Consider the following 18208-nt stretch of genomic DNA (forward strand, 5'->3'; position numbering starts at 1 on the left):
TCACAAAGATCCTAAGTTGAACTTATCTCCAAGTTGGACTTAACAATTATGGAGAGCCATTAGCATCATTGCAAATATTTTGTAAAAGTTATTTTAAATGGCATAAAATGTTGATTCAAATCATTCATATTTTCTATTATCATGGGAGATTTCATTTTCTTTATGTGGAAATTATGAAAATTCTAAAATACTTGAATTTTTGCTTTTGAATATATTTCATTATAAGGTTACAAATGGCTCTCCATAATATTTAAGTCCAACTTAGAGTTAAGTTCGACTTAGGATCTTAGTGAAACACCCCCCCCCCCCCCCGGTTCTAGTAACCCTATTGTTCTGGCTCCACTGCTCTCGTCTGTTAAGTTCAAGAGTGCAGCCACTGAATGCCGACCGCCACCGCATCACATACAACTGATTAAACATTTGTGGTATAAGGCGAATTCCAGCCAATTTCCTCGTAATTTCAAATAGCAAGAAATCCACATAACAAGAAATTATAACACAAAAATTATTATGTGTAGCGCCCTCTGCAACAAAACTCAACTATCCCTTTATTGAATATATTGGGTGTGATTCCAAAAAGAACATTTTCGATAGTTAATTTCAACAAAAATTTACATCTTTCGTACAATTTCTTTTCTAAATATTCCCATACCTTCCTTACTATGTGACATTTAACAAAAATAGTTGAAGTGAAATGAGCAGTATAAACACAGTTAAATTTCTAGCACACATACAATATTTTCTTCGTGTGCTTGAATAGCGTAATCAATTGAAATGACGCCACTTGTGCAACAATTACGGCCTACGTCATATGAGGCATCCGTCCCGTATTTTGACGGATTAGATTACTGACGTATGTGACGTAATGCGTCAAGCATTCTACGTCATCAATATTTATTCTGGAGGTTTCTTTTGTGAAAACTAATATACAGGTGCAAGACGAACTGCAATGAGTGTATGGTGGAATCAGAAGTTCATATTCTTTGTCTGAAACTATTCTATATGCATCTCATTATTAGTTCGGTCATAAGTATACATACTTGTACATGCAACTTGGTGTAATATCATACCCCAAATAACGTAATAACTATTATTTTCATTTATTATTTTTTATATGTAAACGTCTTTTTAAAAGCGGTTTCCTATTTCATTGAGGCCAAAGAAATGAAGAAACATATGCCTTATTGTGTTTTTGATCAGGTCTTCTGCAAAATGCGGAGGTACACATTTGGTTCTTGATATGTTGCATTGTACAATATGGCAAGTCTGTGTAAGGTATGTTGTCCCATATATGTTACTGACTACATTTAACGGGACTAGTTTTGCTGATTAAACTATGAGTCTAAAGCCACACTGAATCTTGGATCAGACTGAAATAAGATAAAAGATTTTTTTTTTTAATCAAGGATAATGACACTTTTGATGTCAATTGGTGTTGTTTCCATTATTCGTGGTATATGTGGTAGCAAATGAACATTTACCTTGACTTGCCTTGTTTAATGTTCCATGTTCCTATGTCGGTTATAGGGCCGATTCTTGCTAAAATAATGATGGGGTACCAAATGAATGTATTTTCGTGGAAGAAGGGCATTGATGGTTATTAATATGAAAAATATATAATATCGATGGTAAAGGTGAATACATTTTAATTCATTTTTATACAATGCATTGAATTGTAGAGTTTTGATGTGTCTTTCTCTAGTAGAAAATGCCTTGCGTATATAGTAATGTCTTTCATTGAAATAACATGTACAACCATTTCAATTTTATCTAACTTTTATATTTCTATTTTTGTCCATCAGGTCATAAAGTGACTATAAATTAACTGTGCTGAAACCACTCAAAAATACCGTGGTTTATCACCAAAGAGAGACAATTTGACATACTAAACTTTGACGATGCAATTTTCTTGCATGGTAGCGTTCACTTTTCTCATGGTTTATGGTTTAGCTCGATATCTTTCAATTCAGAGCCATTGTAATATTGTACAGGAATGTGTAGACAAAGTTGCTGCACATGCACACTCCGTCCATTTAGTAATGTTATTATAGTATATTGTGTTTAGCCACGGGAGTTTCAAACACGATGATCTTATATCTTTGAGTTGGCAAGAGGTTGAAATGTTTAAAACTACTATTTCCGGTTGCAAAGTGGCAATTTTTTTCAACGTTTCGAGGTAGTAACTATCCATATTTTTGACACATGACTTTTAATAAGAACTGAGTAACATACAAGAAAAATATCAGTGTAGCCAATTTAAAGAAGAAAAAGTGATCAATTCAGGCGTTAAGTAATTCCTGTCCTGAAAATGTAATTGAAGCAAATTGAATTTATTACCAACAATCTCCATCAATAAGAGACAAAAATTAGAAGTAGGATACTGAATGAAACGAATGATCTTCTTGCACGAGCGACCCCAACAGCTTAGATTCTGCGATGGTAATTTCATTCGAACTGGATTGTAAACAAGATGTGAAAACAGCTTTGAATATATTCAGGGCTGGTTTGACTATTACGTTATGATGAAAATGTATATGTACCTATTTACTATATTATTTCATAAGCATTATAGAGATCTCGAGCTGAGTATTTTTAAATTGGTATCATTTTGACGTGTAATGTATGTAATGCATGTAACGATTACATGGACCTCTAGTAGGCTACTCATGTTATGACGAACCGACTAAACGTATATTTCTGCAGTCACTAATGTGGAATATCAGTGATCAGGGACCAGTTTCACAAAGCCTTTTTTCAATGATAAATTACAAAAATCAGTGAGAAATCTGTTGATAACCAATCAGAAGCAAGGATTTCAGTAGCTTATAACAAAAACTGTCATTTGTCACTGATGACAAGTTTTGTGAAACACCCCCAGTTTGGTTTTGATAAAACAGCGCGGAATAGGCCTATATGAGGACCAGTAATGTTGAGATCTTATTTTACCGTTCTTTTGTTATACTGTCTCTCTCGTCTTTCCAATGTCAAATGAACTATTTTAAATCGAGGAGAGGGTGGATACGTATATCCATCTAGATTTTGTTCATATAAAACGTAACAACCGTATAGTTCTCTCTCTCTCTCTCTCCCTCTGCCCCCCCCCCTCTCTCTCTCTCTCTCTCTCTCTCTCTCTCTCTCTCTCTATATATATATATATATATGTATACATATACATCGCAAAGACTGGGTCTGGGTTTTGGGGTAATTTTCCCAATTTCTATTTATATGTAAATATAAAAATGTATTTCATGGCCTTGCTGAAAAAACAGCTTTTAAAGCTGATTTTCATGATTATAGCAAGTTTTTATTTTTATTTTATTATCATGATTATGGTGATTAAATAAGGGATCTCTAAACTAAACTTACTTTTACAGCAAAGAAATGCAAACAAATAAAGTTCTTCAACACACTTTTTAGTTTCTAGACGTTTATCTTTTGTCTGAAACGTCACAGTGCTTTTTATACTAAAAATTGTTTTACAAAGTACTTTCAACATAAACCGCAGAGCCTTCTAATATTTGTATGGGTAATTATAAGGTATGTCCCATGCGTTACTAAGTTTTAATTGAAAGAAATTTATGGAATTGATTGTGAACATAATAATCGATGTATTTGATGTTTTGTCTGATTCAAGCTCTAGTAGGACTAACAGGTTATTGAGATCTTTAATGCGGGCGGTAACGTATCGGACAGAATCTTGGAGTATCCCATATTGGAGTAAATTGTAAATAATGTGTTACTCTGTTAACTTTTGGTGCTGTTTGTATTAGAGAATATTGAAGATTATGAAGAGGTCCATGAGTGTACTTTCTCTCTCTCTCTCTCTCTCTCTCTCTGTTAAAAGATAGCATTGACCTGACTTGTGTTATACATGATATGTGCTAAATAAGTGCAATTTTTGTATAACCTCTTTCCTGTTGTATTCGTAATCTGATTTGTCTTTTTTCTTAGGTTTAATGGGTTGATAGTGTTATACATGTACCACCATCGTTATTACGGGGGGGGGGGGTGGTTGAAAATGATGGTTTATACCAACTTTGTGATACTTCTTTCTTCTGATTGTGTTCAATGACGATGATTTGAGGGCTTATGCAGCTTATGATTATTTCAGAACGTTATCATATTAAAGGGGGAGGGGGGGGGGAATGAAATAGGCCTTATCTATAGGCCTATTTCATATGGGTGTTATTAGACCATTTACAATCATGTGCGCTTTACCCAATTCACGAATTTTATATCATGTTAATTTCATTAGATTGGAATAGCTCATTGTTTTGGATTCGTATTAGACGTGTGTGTTTGGATATTTAAATGTTTGAATCAGTATTGGACACTTAATCTTTTTCTATAGCTCACGGACTTAACAATTTATTGAATAAAGGTGATTTGTGATCATTTTAAGCTGATCACAAAGATATATTGTTCGTCTTATGATATTTGAATCATTATCATTTCAGCAAAATATTAAATCAGTCTGAGTGACGAATGATTGATATGGTAATCTGAATTTACTATATAATTACCCCAAAACGAATCTCAATAAAGCACCAATTTGATTCGAAGAATTGAATGTATTACCTAATAAGGAATGAAATAAATATTCATTCGTGTTAGTATATCTATTAAAATTTCATGATAACAAACCTGTAATGAACGTTTTTAATGATTCTGCGTGACTTTTATGGCAGTAAGGCAGTTCAGGAAAATAAACGTGTTGTTTTATACTTACTGGTGTTTCATGACCCAGTCTTTATGGTGTCCATGGACACGATGATCAATCAATTTATAGGAAGGGGGAAAAGAGTGAAGGACAAAGAAAGGGGAAGAAAAGAGAGAAGGAAGGAATTAAGGGAGAACGAGAAAGTAGAAACAGATAGATGAAGAGAGAGAGAGAGAGATAATGGGAGGGAGAGGAAGAGAGCGCAAAGGAAACGGAGAGAGAAAGAGTGTGAAGGAGAGGAAGAGTGAAAGGGGTGTGCGTGTGCGTGCGCGTGTGTGTGTGTGTGTGTGTGAGAGAGAGAGAGAGAGAGAGAGAGAGAGAGGGGGTGGCGAGAGGGAAGACGGAATATTCCACGCGATATCTTATCTGTAAATCATATTCTATTCCATAGGGAAAAGAACAAAGTTTCTGGATACTCCAGATATTGATTCACTTCAGTTCAATTACAAAAGACGATGTACATTTTTCTTTAGGGCCTTTCATTTCATTTCATTCCGTAAACTGCAAAACAATTATATTTTAAGATGATTAACTTTTTCATTTGTTCTTAGGTAAATGAAATGTACGAAAGTAAGAAATCCATGTAAATTTTGTTTCCACTCCACCATCCAACAAGAGCTACGCGCACATTTAACATTCGCTTTACAAAAGCACACACAATACACTCAAAAATTCATACACAAAGACGTATGAACACATTTTCATTTTAAATTTCACGTTTAGATTTTTCTTTTGAGGGCGCCATCCTAATAAAGTATCGCTTATGATTGTGGACTCCTGCACTTTCTCCAGATAATTCGGATAATAATTTAAATTTATAATAATATGTTACAGAAACAGAGGCGGCGCTCCAGGGGGAGGGAGTACAACCCCCTATTTTTCAAGTACCCTAAAATTGCCCCTTTTTACATAGGAAAAGTGCCCATTTTAATTTCAACAAGTTTCCATTTTCCATTCTCATAAGTGCCCTTTTTAATCTCTAGTAAGTGCCCCTTTTCAGGTACGAGAAGTGCCTTTTTTCACTTTTAATAAGTGCCCCCTTCACCTCTGATTCCCCTATTTAGATTTGAGAGGTGCCCCTTTACTTTTACAAGTGCTCCTTTTCCTTTGTAAGAAGTGCCCTCTTCCCCTTAATAACTACCGTTTTTTTAAACTCCGATAAGCGTACCTTTTATTTTCACAAGTGCTCCTTTTCCTTATGATAAGTGCCCTGTTAACAAAAAGAGCTCTTTCCCCTTCTCAAAAATGATCATTTTTACCTATGAAAAGTGTCCCTTTTCATTCTCATAAGTGCCCCTTCCCCTTCTCACAATTACCCCTTTTCATCTTTGATAAGTGCCCCGTTAATTTTAACATGTGCCCCTTTTTCTTTTTGATAAGAGATTAAGGCCCCCTCAAATCTGTTCGGTGCTTTTTTTTCAACTAATGCACATTTTCCTTTATTTTAAGTACCCCCTTTCATATCCGGTCAGTGCCCCTTTTCAGATGCGATAATTATAACCTCTGATAATTTCCATTTTAACAAAGATACGTGTCCCTTTTCCTTTCCAATAATGGACCTATCCCCTTTTCATAAAATGCCCCTTTTCATCTCTTATAAATGCCCCTATCACAATCTGATGGGTGCCCCATTTCCGTGGATAAATGCTCATTTACCACTCGCACAAGTGCCTTTTTTATATCCTTCGCGAGTGCCTCTTTTTAGGTATAAGAAGTGCCCCCTTTCCACCTGTGATAATTACCCTTTGTACTTTGACACGTGCTGCTTTTCTTTTTTGATAGGTGTCTTGTCCCTTTCTATAAGTGTCCCCTTTTCCTCTCATCATGAAACGTGCCCCTAATAATTATTTGAAGCGACTTAGAACAAGTTCCCCAAAAGCTTGCTCGCTACACTCACTCGCATTTATGAATGAACGAATGAACTATTCAACAGTAACCAACTAACGGACACCGAGGGGCAAATAAGTTTAACTCTATGCCTACTTCCAAGGTATGATATCCAAAGTATGATAATATAATTATGTTGAATATCAAAGGCCTTTTCAGTCTTCCGTTATGTGAATGTGCTTATAACCCCATCAGGATTGGGTTTTTTCCTCTTTAAAAAATGTAATTTTTGCACTGCAACCTCACAAATCTTAAAATGTTTCCTTTTTTGGTTGGTGCCCCCCCCCCCCCCCCCACTTTGGCATTCGCTCCGCCGCTCCTGATTACTACTACTAATACTACTACTACTACTACTACTATACTCTTACTATTACTAGTAAGCACAGTTATATTTCCAAAATAATTGATTCGTCCTGCTAATGATGGAGGGGGCACTGGTATCATTCCCTGGCAGGGGAGGGGGTAATTTAATATGAACTAATATAGACAACATAAATAACGGTTTTCAGGGGAAATATAGTTTAGGAAACTATTAGAAGCCAATTTTTCAATAACTGAAAATAACGCAAGGAAAGATAGAAAGATTACCCGTTTTGCCTTATTGATCTCGATTCAAAACATTTTATTCTTTCTTTAAAAAATCAATATTTAAGTTTGAATGTAAAGATGAAAAGCGTGTTACCTTCGCCCCCGGTATGAGCCCTCAGCCTTCCAGCAGAAACTACTCGGGTTTGTACGAGTTGTGAACCGCCATGTAAATGAACAGAAAATCGTACGCCTTGGTCCACTCCACGCGGGCAACTCCAGGGCCGAGTGGCACCTGAACTCGACGTTGCTGAGCTCGGACCGAGCTGGTTCTTGTTTCGCTCCGTCAATGGCGACGGTGTCGAGATCGAGCCCTATGAAAGTCCCATGAAAGTGCTCCCAGGATATTAGCCATGAACATGGTCGAGACACCATTACCACATGCAGGGGCGGCGATCCCGGGGGGACGGGGGGACACGTCCCCCTCAATTTTTCTATTGCAAACAAATAATGTACAGCAAATACTGACTAAAGACTGCAACACACTATTAGGCTTTGGAGGGTCCAAAAGTGCAGCGTTTAGACTTAAAAATTAAGCGTTTAGACATAAAAATGTAAAAACTTCTGGCTCGGGAGCTATGCTCCCTCGCATAATATCTTTTAAAATGTTCAAGTAAATATTGTAGAAAGTAAAGTGTGAAAAAAGTATATTGTTTCTTTTCATACTAAAGTTTATCTAAGGAATATAATTTTGTAATACAACAAAACCTGTGAGGGAGTAGTCACTTTCGTCACCTTCACCCTCTCGTTCACTATGCTCACTCACTCAGGCTTGGGGCATTACCCCCACCCCCCCCCCCCCCCCCCCCAATAAAATTCAAACGTAGTTTATTTCTAATTCGATACCAGTGACTAATTTACAAATGTTGCTGAAATGGCATGATTTTCTCTGAGCTTCCTGGGCTTTGCCCTCTTAGCCCCACAAAGGGCCCTAAGGCCCCCTGGTTGATCAGCTGACCATAATTAAATGCCTAAAACACCTGAGCTTCCGTGGGCTCCGCCCCCTGGACCCCACCAGGGCCCTAAGCGGGCCACTGGAAGCTCATCTAACCATGTTCAAAGGCCTAAAACCCTGAGCTTCCGGGGAATCCGCCCCTACACCCCACCAAGGGCTCTAAGGCGGCCATTGGATGATCATCTGATCGTAATTTAATGCCTAAAAGCGCTGAGCTTCTGGGGGCTTCGCCCCCCTGGACCCCACTCCGATTTGTGACCTGCATGCAAGTGTCACAAATAAGGTATCAAAATATGCTCATATGACCCTCATTAAATACCTAAAAATCTGACCCCCGTCGGGGCTTTGCACCAGGACCCCACGCCAATTTACGCTCCACTTGCTTTGCCCTATCTGATCGTAAATACTTCAGCCCCCCCCCCCTCCCACTAAGAAAAACTTTCCGCGGGGCCTGCTATAACATGTAAGAGCGGTGATGTTTCGGATCCCCCCCCCCCCCCCCCCCCCCCCCCGGTCATGAAAAGAAATCGCCGCCCCTGGCCACATGCATCGTCTAGTACACGGATGCCACTTTCTAAATGTAGGCCTACATGAAAAGTGCAGGACGGATGCTTGAGTATTCGGTGCTCTGACAATAAAGGTTAGGGTTAGGGTTGAGGGCAGGGAGGTGATATAGAAGGAGTGGAAAGTCTTGTAATTTGTTCAAACACAAGTCATGCGTGAGTTCTGTAAAGCGCATCAATGGGATGCGTTACATTGCACTTGGCTTTGAAGTTCCATACTCCGAGCCGCTCTTCCACTGCGGGGAATTTCGGAGGCCAGTCACCAGTTTCACATTTATTAAATTACCGGCAAGATTTCAGTGTCAATTATACATTTATTTAACTTTTTTAGGGGGATCGTCCCCCCTGGAAAATTTGAAAAAATGTATAGCAAATACTGACTAAAGACTGCAACAAACTTAAGGCTATTAAGGGCCCAAGAGAGCGGGGTTTAGAAAAATGAAATGCAAAAATCTTCTCGCTCCCTCGCATATAATATCCTTCAAAGTGTACAAGTAAATATTGTAGAAAAGTGAAGTGTGAAAAAATTATATTGCTTGTTTTTATACGATAGTTTTGCTAAGGCATGTAGTTTTTTAATACCACAAACACTTCAAAAAACTGTGAGGGGTCAGTCACTTCCGCCACGTTCACCCTCTCGTTCACTATGCTCCATCGCACTGGCGTAGTGATGGGGGCTGGGGGCAGTTGCCCCCCTAATAAAATTCAAACGTGTTTTTTTCCTGATTCGATACCAGTGATTTACAAATGTTGCTGAAATGGCATGGTATTTCCCTGAGCTTCCGGGGGCTCTACCCCTGGGACCCCACCAAGCAGACACGTAGCCAGATTTTGATGTTTGGGGGGGGGGTGGGGCACAGTAATCGATCGAGGTAAAAAAAAAAGGGGTCTAAAAAAGTTCAATCTTGGAAATTTTTGGGGGACACGTCCCCCCCCCCCCCCCCCCCCCGTGGCTACGTGCCTGCCACCAAGGGCCCTAAGGCGGGTCCATGGTTGCTCATCTGACCGTAATTAAATGTCTAAAAACCCTAGGCTTATGGGGGCTCCGCCCCTGGACCCCATCAGGGCCCTACGGCGGGCCCCTGGATTCTCATCTGACCGTAATTAAATGCCTAAAAAAAACCTGAGCTTCCGGGGGCTCTGCCGACTGGACCCCACCAAGGGCCCTAAGGCAGCCCCTGGATGCTCATCTGATCGTAACTTAATGCCTAAAACCCCTCAGATTCTGGGGGCTACGCCCCCTCATTCCAATTAGTGACAAGCATGCCAGTGTCAAAAATAAGGTATCAATATGTACTTATCCGACCGTAATTAAATGCCTAAAACCCCTGAGCTTCCGGGGGCTCTGCCCCTGGACCTACAAGGGGGCCTAAGGCGGGCCACTGGATGCTCATCTGACCGTTATTAAATGCCTAAAACCCCTGAGCTTCATGGGGCTACGCCCGTGGACCCTACACCAATTTACGTTCCACTTGCTTCGCTCGCTTTGCCCCACCTAATAGTTAATACATTAGACCCCTCCCCGGTCATGAAAAGAAATCGCCGCCCCTGGATCCCTCGTCATATCAGGTTGTAAGGTCCCCGAGAGCCTATTGAAACAGCGATGCCTCTCATAGCAGTCAACATTATCTATACTTTTTCATAATTTTGAAAAAAGGGCCATTTTTCATAATTTGAAAAAAGGGCCATTATTCATATTGACCGCTATTCATGATCGAAGGAGAGGGTCGCTTTTCATTAGAAGAAGGTCGCTATTCATAATATTAGAAGAGGGACGATGTTTAAAGTACACAATCGGGGTCGTTATTCGTAGGGGTCCCTATTCATAATACAAGAAGAGGGTCGCTATGCACCTCATCTCACGTTATGAATAGCGGTCCTTATTTAACACTGTATCTAACTTTATTGGTGATGGTGAATTATATAAATTAATCAATAACAATATATAGGAACCAAATAACAAAAAATCGAAACTGCCCTCAGGGTGAATTTAGTGATCTTGACGAAATAATGGATGGCCGTCACAAAATCCACCGAGCCAATATGACAGTACCACGTTATCTGTCATGGAACCTATGACAGCTGAACGGTCTCTCCAAGAGCCCAGTTTATTCATTCAATTATTATCAATATTGTAATGTTTGATCAACTTTTGATGGCTTTTCTTCAGTTTGTCCATTTGCACGTAAGGTAACCTTTCACAAAGACAGAAAGTAGGGAAAAGAAATAGACAGAGGTACATAAGAATTGAAATTGTATGATCGTTTATTCGGACACCTAAATATCCACAAATTATACGACTGAGGTTTATAAGGGAGGGCGGAGGGGGGGGGGGCTCTGGGGCATTTTGGGGGTTCTTGCGTTTATTTTCTACATGTGTCTCTCGAAAAAGAATTGTTGGGAGGCTTGATTTTTTTATTTTTTTTGGGGGGGGGGGGGCTCCTGAAGTTGACTTAATATATTTCATCATCATGGTGTGATGCAATCAGTGATGAAATCGCATTGAAGACAGCCATGTTATACAAAGGTTTGTATATACATGTATACAAACAAATATATATAATTATGAACAACTACGTTTTGATTTCTCTGTAACAATATGAAACAAGTTGTCTATCACATATTAACATTTTCTTGAGATTTTGCTTTAGACCGCTTTTTATCTTCTTGATGATTCCATTGTCGAATCCATTTAATCCCCATAGACACACTCAATGGCGCGAATTCACAAAGGAGGTTTGTGTGCGTCATGACGCGTTTCAGTTTGTCTGAACCTTGGTTTGTAACACATCGAAACGCGTCATATGACGCACACAAACCTAGGTTTGTCGACAAACCTCCTTACAAAGTTTGTGAATTCGCGGCCAATTGAGTCTTTAGAATATCATATTGTCAAATGACTCAAAGCACCGACGCAACATAGAGAATATAGACGTAAAAAATAAATTAAACTACCGCAATGCATTTACAGTTGTAATTAGATTAGTAAAGATCGAAGACATACAAATCATGTCTAACAAATTGAGCTGGGCCCCGTCTTATAAAGAGTTTATATTAATTGCTACTATGCATAATTTTATAAAAGATAGGAGCCTGCAAACTTGCGATTGATTGGAGGACATGCGATTGATTTGGACCAATCGCAACACTTTAAACAAAAACGAACATTGGCATTACTACTCACCACATGGTCAGACATGTTGAATGCAAATTTCAGTAGTCAAGTACTCCAAAGATGACGAAACAATAATAATATGTTTCATAATCTTTTAACAGATAAGTATGAGCTGTGATTTTACAATGTCCGTGAAATCCTAATTCGTGTCTAATACAAGTCCATTTTTATTTGGTTCGTTGGTGTAAACTGCAGTGATCGTCTTTCCCCAAAGTTAAATCATTTAAAAAGTGAACTGATAATACTTAAAGGATTCGGTTTCAGAGAGTCAAGCAGTTCTCGTTGGGCCCGTATGACCATTAATCGCTCATCATGCTCGATGCGGGCATACTTCACATCTAACCGAAGTTTCCTGATTCTCAACTCATACTCCTCTTTCCTCAATCTTTTGATGGTCTGACGATTCCCTCTAGGCGAGCTCTTTGCGGCAGCAGTAGCAGAAGGACCCGACCTGCTTCCATTCGAGTTCACCGAATTTTCCACAACCCAACCGCCATCGTAACTGGGCGTGGTCACGGAATTTGTTGCCATAGTTACGCGTGATGCGGTACCGTTGGCCGGCGCTGAGGTAGAATGTTGGTGTCCAGAAAAGGATGGTTGCGCCACTTCGTGCTGACTGGATGCCGTGACCTGTATGCTGCTCGAGGAGTCCCTACTTTGCTCCATGTAGCCTCCCGTACCCATGAACTCGGAAGTTTCGGCCGCCGGGCCCGGGAAGGGAAGTGGAGGATCTCTGAAGGATCGAGATTCGAGAACGTAACGCTTTGGTGCTGGTGGACCTGACTGTGGCTCATCATCGCATACAATCACATCTCCTTCCGACCTAACCATCGATTCATACTCTGTAACGACAACAAACATAAAAGACAAAGGGTTAAGGCCAATTTGTTATCAAGCTCATTTGACTTTTTTTCCGAGGAATTTAGTCTTTCTCCTTTAAAAAGAAAGCAAAGCAAAGCAACAACAAAAATAATACACACACAAATACTTTTTTTTGCAAAAAAAGTGCTTGTTTTTGTCCAGAAAATTAACACCGAAAATGTTCACACACCCCCCCCCTTTTTTTTTTCTGGGGGAGGATGGGGTAGAAACCTCCCATTCCAATACATCATGACCATGGGCGTCAATCCAAATTAGACAGTGGGGAGGGGGGACACAAGTTCAAACAGGGCGGCGCCAGGTTATTTTGTTAGGGGGCGAATGGGTGCGCCACGCAGGGGGGGGGGGGGTGTCTGAGGGGATGTGCCCCCTCAGAAGTTAAAGTTTTTTTAAATTGATGCTTAAATGGCTGGCTTTGGTGCATACTTGTTGCCTAATTAAAAAGAAAACAGTAGAACGAAGGTGGTGTCTGAGGGGGGGGGGGGGGATGTGCCTCCCTCAGAAGTTAAAGTTTTTCTTTTAGATTGATGGATAGATGGCTTGATTTTGGGCATACTTTTTGCCAAATTAAAAAGAAAACAGTAGAACAAAGGGGGTGTCTGAGGGGGGTGTGCCCCCCTCAGAAGTTGAAGATTTTGGTTTTTGAAATGGATGGATAGATGGCTTGATTTTGGGCATACTTTTTGCCAAATTAAAAAGAAAACAGTAGAACAAAGGGGGTGTCTGAGGGGGGTGTGCCCCCCTCAGAAGTTGAAGATTTTTGTTTTTGAAATGGATGGATAGATGGCTTGATTGGGGGCATACTTTTTGCCAAATTAAAAAGAAAACAGTCTTAAGTTCAATTAACGAGGAACAAGAACGCAGAGGGTGTCTGAGGGGGGATGTGCCCCCCTCAGAAGTTGAAGATTTGTTTGAAATTGATGGATGGCTCGATTTGGTGCATACTTTTTGCCAAATTAAAAAGAAAACAGTATAACGCAGGGGTATACGTGTGCCCCTCAGAAGTTGAAGATTTTTTTTTTAATTGATGGATAGATGGCTTAATTGGGGGCAGAATTTTTGCCAAATTAAAAAGAAAACAGTAGAACAAAGGGGGTGTCTGAGGGGGGTGCGCCCCCCTCAGAAGTTGAAGATTTTTGTTTTTGAAATGGATGGATAGATGGCTTGATTGGGGGCATACTTTTTGCCAAATTAAAAAGAAAACAGTCTTAAGTTCAATTAACGAGGAACAAGAACGCAGAGGGTGTCTGAGGGGGGATGTGCCCCCTCAGAAGTTGAAGATTTGTTTGAAATTGATGGATGGCTCGATTTGGTGCATACTTTTTGCCAAATTAAAAAGAAAACAGTATAACGCAGGGGTATACGTGTGCCCCCTCAGAAGTTGAAGATTTTTTTTTTTAATTGATGGATAGATGGCTTAATTGGGGGCAGAATTTTTGCCAAATTAAAAAGAAAACAACAACTAACAGGAACAAGAATGCAAGGGGGTAGATAAATGAATTTGTCGTTTCCATTGAACAATGTTTGGAAGAAACAAGGGATTAATTTGATTTTTTTTCAGTTGGTGAAAGGATTTTCATCGTAAACTAATGTTTGAACTGAACATTCGTGGGGGGGGGCGTGTCCCCCGTCCCCCTCCCCCCGGATTGACGCCCATGGTCATGACATGAATACACCTGTGACTGAACCTACCTGATTCTGTATAAATTGCATATTTTCTTCCTCCTCGTCGTCATCACCTTCAAAGGAATTATTGCTCATCTGAGTCATATGATGTTGGCATGCAGTAAATTTCATGAAGTATATGACCTTCTCTGCAATCGAGTCTTCAGCCAGGGCGTCCAAGTCGGTTCCATCTTCGGACAACAACGGAGCCGCTGACGTCGCAGCCGAGAGTTCGCCACTCATGGTCTTCTGAAGCCGTTGGTCCGTCACCATCCGCTTAGCCCTGGTCTTGATGTTGTCCCAGAATTTCTTGATCTGCCTGATGTCACGCTGATGGTTGCATCGCACGTCGGCGTTGAATCGCTGGACGACCTCGGTCCATGCCTTCTGCTTGCATTCTAAAGTATACTGGTCCTTCATGTTCTGCTCTATGATGTCGATACGATCTAGGACGAGCTGAACGAGGATCCGCCTCTCCTGGTCCGTGTAATGCCGATGCCATGCCTCTGGAAGATTAGACAGGTCTTTGGTGCTCTTTGAAGATGACTTCTTCATTGTAGGATGACTGATTTGACAATTAAGGAACTGTCTGGTGTAGCCTATCCGTTTTGCTAATTAAAATCGGGGGGGGGGGGTGATGATCGCCAGTTACGATTTTGGTTGACGTCTACAATGCAGTGCCAGTGCGTTGAGCCTTATATTGAAAGCTAATATAAAAACTAGCTAAAGAAGATCCAATGCCAATGCAACGCTATACGGAAAACACAACGCCAACTTGAGTCACAATTGTACACAACCTTATTGTGCGTTCAATAATGCACTAGTCGAGAGAGCGAGCTAGACTGCATGATTTGAGGATCTAAACTATGTGAATCCGCGATCGATATTCCTCAGAAATTGAGCCAGGTCTTATGTCCCTTAGATTGCGATCCGGTATCAGAAGATAAGGTCTAACTGTTGCAAATTCAATCTAAGTAGATATTCACTTCAACTGCGGATGATGAAATAAGGCATCAAATATAAGGCCAATAACAAAATGACAATAAATGCACGACAAGGCTTGAACATGCATGTATATAGTATTACTGCAAACGTACACGTGGATATAAGGAAGTGTATACACAAACGGCTGATCTGCCCAGCACGTTTACCGTACATGCAGTCATTAATTGCGAACTACACGTATCATACACAAACACACACACACACTTTATCAATAAGGAAACCCGATTGTGTGTGTACGACGTATGCATGCAACTACATGTACTCCTTATTGCACGTAGGACAATGTGTATTCCACACCACCCGGTATGCAGGCTGCTAAGGTTATGGGAATGTTCATATCACAATAGGCCTTAAATCATTGAACTTTAGCCGACCTCACAGTCTCAGTGGCGTAGCGCTCGCTCTTGGGTCCATCTCTGATGGACATCACTATAGTTGAACGTGCGGACGTGAAAAAAAAAAGGGGGGGGGGGCGAGTGCACAGCTCTTACTCATTAAATTGAATAGAAGTTATTTTCTTGTGGATTTAAATCCAAACAAATGGAAATTATTCTCAATTCTTTCTTTTTTCTAACACTGGACAACAAATTTCAAAATTATAGTGTAACATAGAAAATTGAGTGCAAAAGTAAAGATATCAATTACTAGGAATTACAGAAATTAACGTACTACTGCGTGTCTCTTCTAGGATATTATACAGGATTAGAAATAAATAAATTACCTGTAATACTTGTTACAACTTGTATTTTCTTTCAAGTAGTAAAATAATATATGTATGTTTTATGTGCACGAGATGACCCCGACAATACGACCCTATTCCAAATCCAACCTCGCGTGAGACAGTGCAAGAGCATGGGATGACAATAAATAAGGCTGTTTACAATACTAAATTTCAGCGAGATTAATAATATGGTATTAAAAAAATAACAACAACAACAAAACAATAAAACAATCAATGATCTACCAAACTCGTATATATGGTCATAATTATCTCTATCTTATAATAGACTTGATATTGCAAAGTCACTTTACATTAATAGTATACAGATAAACAGCAATTAAAGCAAAGCTAAGAAATTACGAATTCAAACAACAAGACTTGAACTTGAAATATATATATACATGATTATTTATTTATTCATTGTATTATTTTTTAAATTACATTTCATTTATTTTGTTAACGGGGGTAGGGGTGGCCTACATACTAGAGAGACCATTGTGTAAACCATAAACATCGTCATCTTAGTTTTCAGGCCACTTCTGCAATCTGGACGCTGGTTATCGGTTCTGAAAAGGCAGCCATCTTCGCCAAAAAATCTAGTGGACACGCCTATTGCCACGCCCTAAGCAGTGAACTCCAGTGGACACGCCTATTGCCACGCCCTAAGCAGTGAACTCCAGTGGACACGCCCATTGCCATGCCCTAAGCAGTGAACTCCAGTGGACACGCCTATTACCACGCCCTAAGCAGTGAACTCCAGTGGACACGCCCATTGCCACGTCCTAAGCAGTGAACTCCTTCACATTCATGTCTTTCAACTTTTCTGCGAAGTCTTTACCCGTCTCCCTGGAAATGTCGGCCAATTTACTCCAAAGGTCTCTGGTGCAAGTCAGTGTGGCAATATAAAGATGAATATCTCTGGAACTAAATTATACACTTGACAAAATATAACTATAGGTCGTAAATTCCGACCTGATACTGCTCCGGTGGCTTTAATGGATATTTTTGTTTTAAGCATGGGTTGTCAATATTTACGTTTTCTTAGTTCAAGTTAAAGCTCAAGTCACGACTCGGTCTGGTCCTGATTATATACACACAGCCATCACAGGTCATGTCTTTCAACTTCTTGATTTGTATTATATTTGTAATGGTTACAATTCAGGAATTTGTTTACATAAAATGATATTTTTCTGTATTCTCTTTTTCTTTCCATGAATATCAGAAATGAATAATCGATTTATTAGTTTTCTGTTAACTCAACAGTTCAACTATACTTTTATCTTGACAAGCCAAGTTTTATTTATTTTATAAATGTAAATTACCTTGAATATATATTTGTTAATTTGTTTCAAATGAAAATCAATAAAATCCCTGTGGAGGGAAAAATATGGGAAAAAAAATATTTGTAAATTGTATTCTTGTATGTAGGCCTATTTGAATTGTTATACGGAAAATAAAACCAAGGGATCGGATCGGATGGCGAGCTCGGATGTTTCAAAGTTTGACGCGACGACCAAGTTTGCAGTATGAAGTATAATAAAATTAAATCATGCAGTGTAAACAAGATGAAACTATAGTTAACATCATGGACCCTACCGGGGTATATCATTATGAGAGGGTGAAGGGATCGATCGAGGAACCAGGTTTGTCAGGACGCAAACAGAGGGGTGGGTAATCCCCCTCTCTCTCTCTCTCTCTCTCTCTCTCCTTTTTTGGGGTATCCTACCTGTGTTTGCCAATGCGCTGTCTCAACTGTGGTGGTATATATAGTGGTGCCACATGGTGTTCGTGATACGTGGTGCATTGGAGGGGATCGGGATGGAAAAGGGAGCTATATTTAGAGTGGATATTAGGAGGGGAAAGAGGAGGGATGGGGAGGGGTGGATTTGGATTTAAACAAGATAATGATACGAGCGGCCTTGCATGGTTTGATTGGAAGGTGATCACAGTGATTCTGTTCGTTTTTTCCTCTCCCAGGCACAGGTGAATACTTTAAAAACGGTCTCCCTCGATTCCATCAATTGCGCTCTCTCTTAGGTTTTATCATAACATA

Source organism: Strongylocentrotus purpuratus, unplaced genomic scaffold, assembly GCF_000002235.5.
Source record: "Strongylocentrotus purpuratus isolate Spur 01 unplaced genomic scaffold, Spur_5.0 spur5_scaffold_3, whole genome shotgun sequence".
In the NCBI taxonomy this organism is placed as follows: domain Eukaryota; kingdom Metazoa; phylum Echinodermata; class Echinoidea; order Camarodonta; family Strongylocentrotidae; genus Strongylocentrotus; species Strongylocentrotus purpuratus.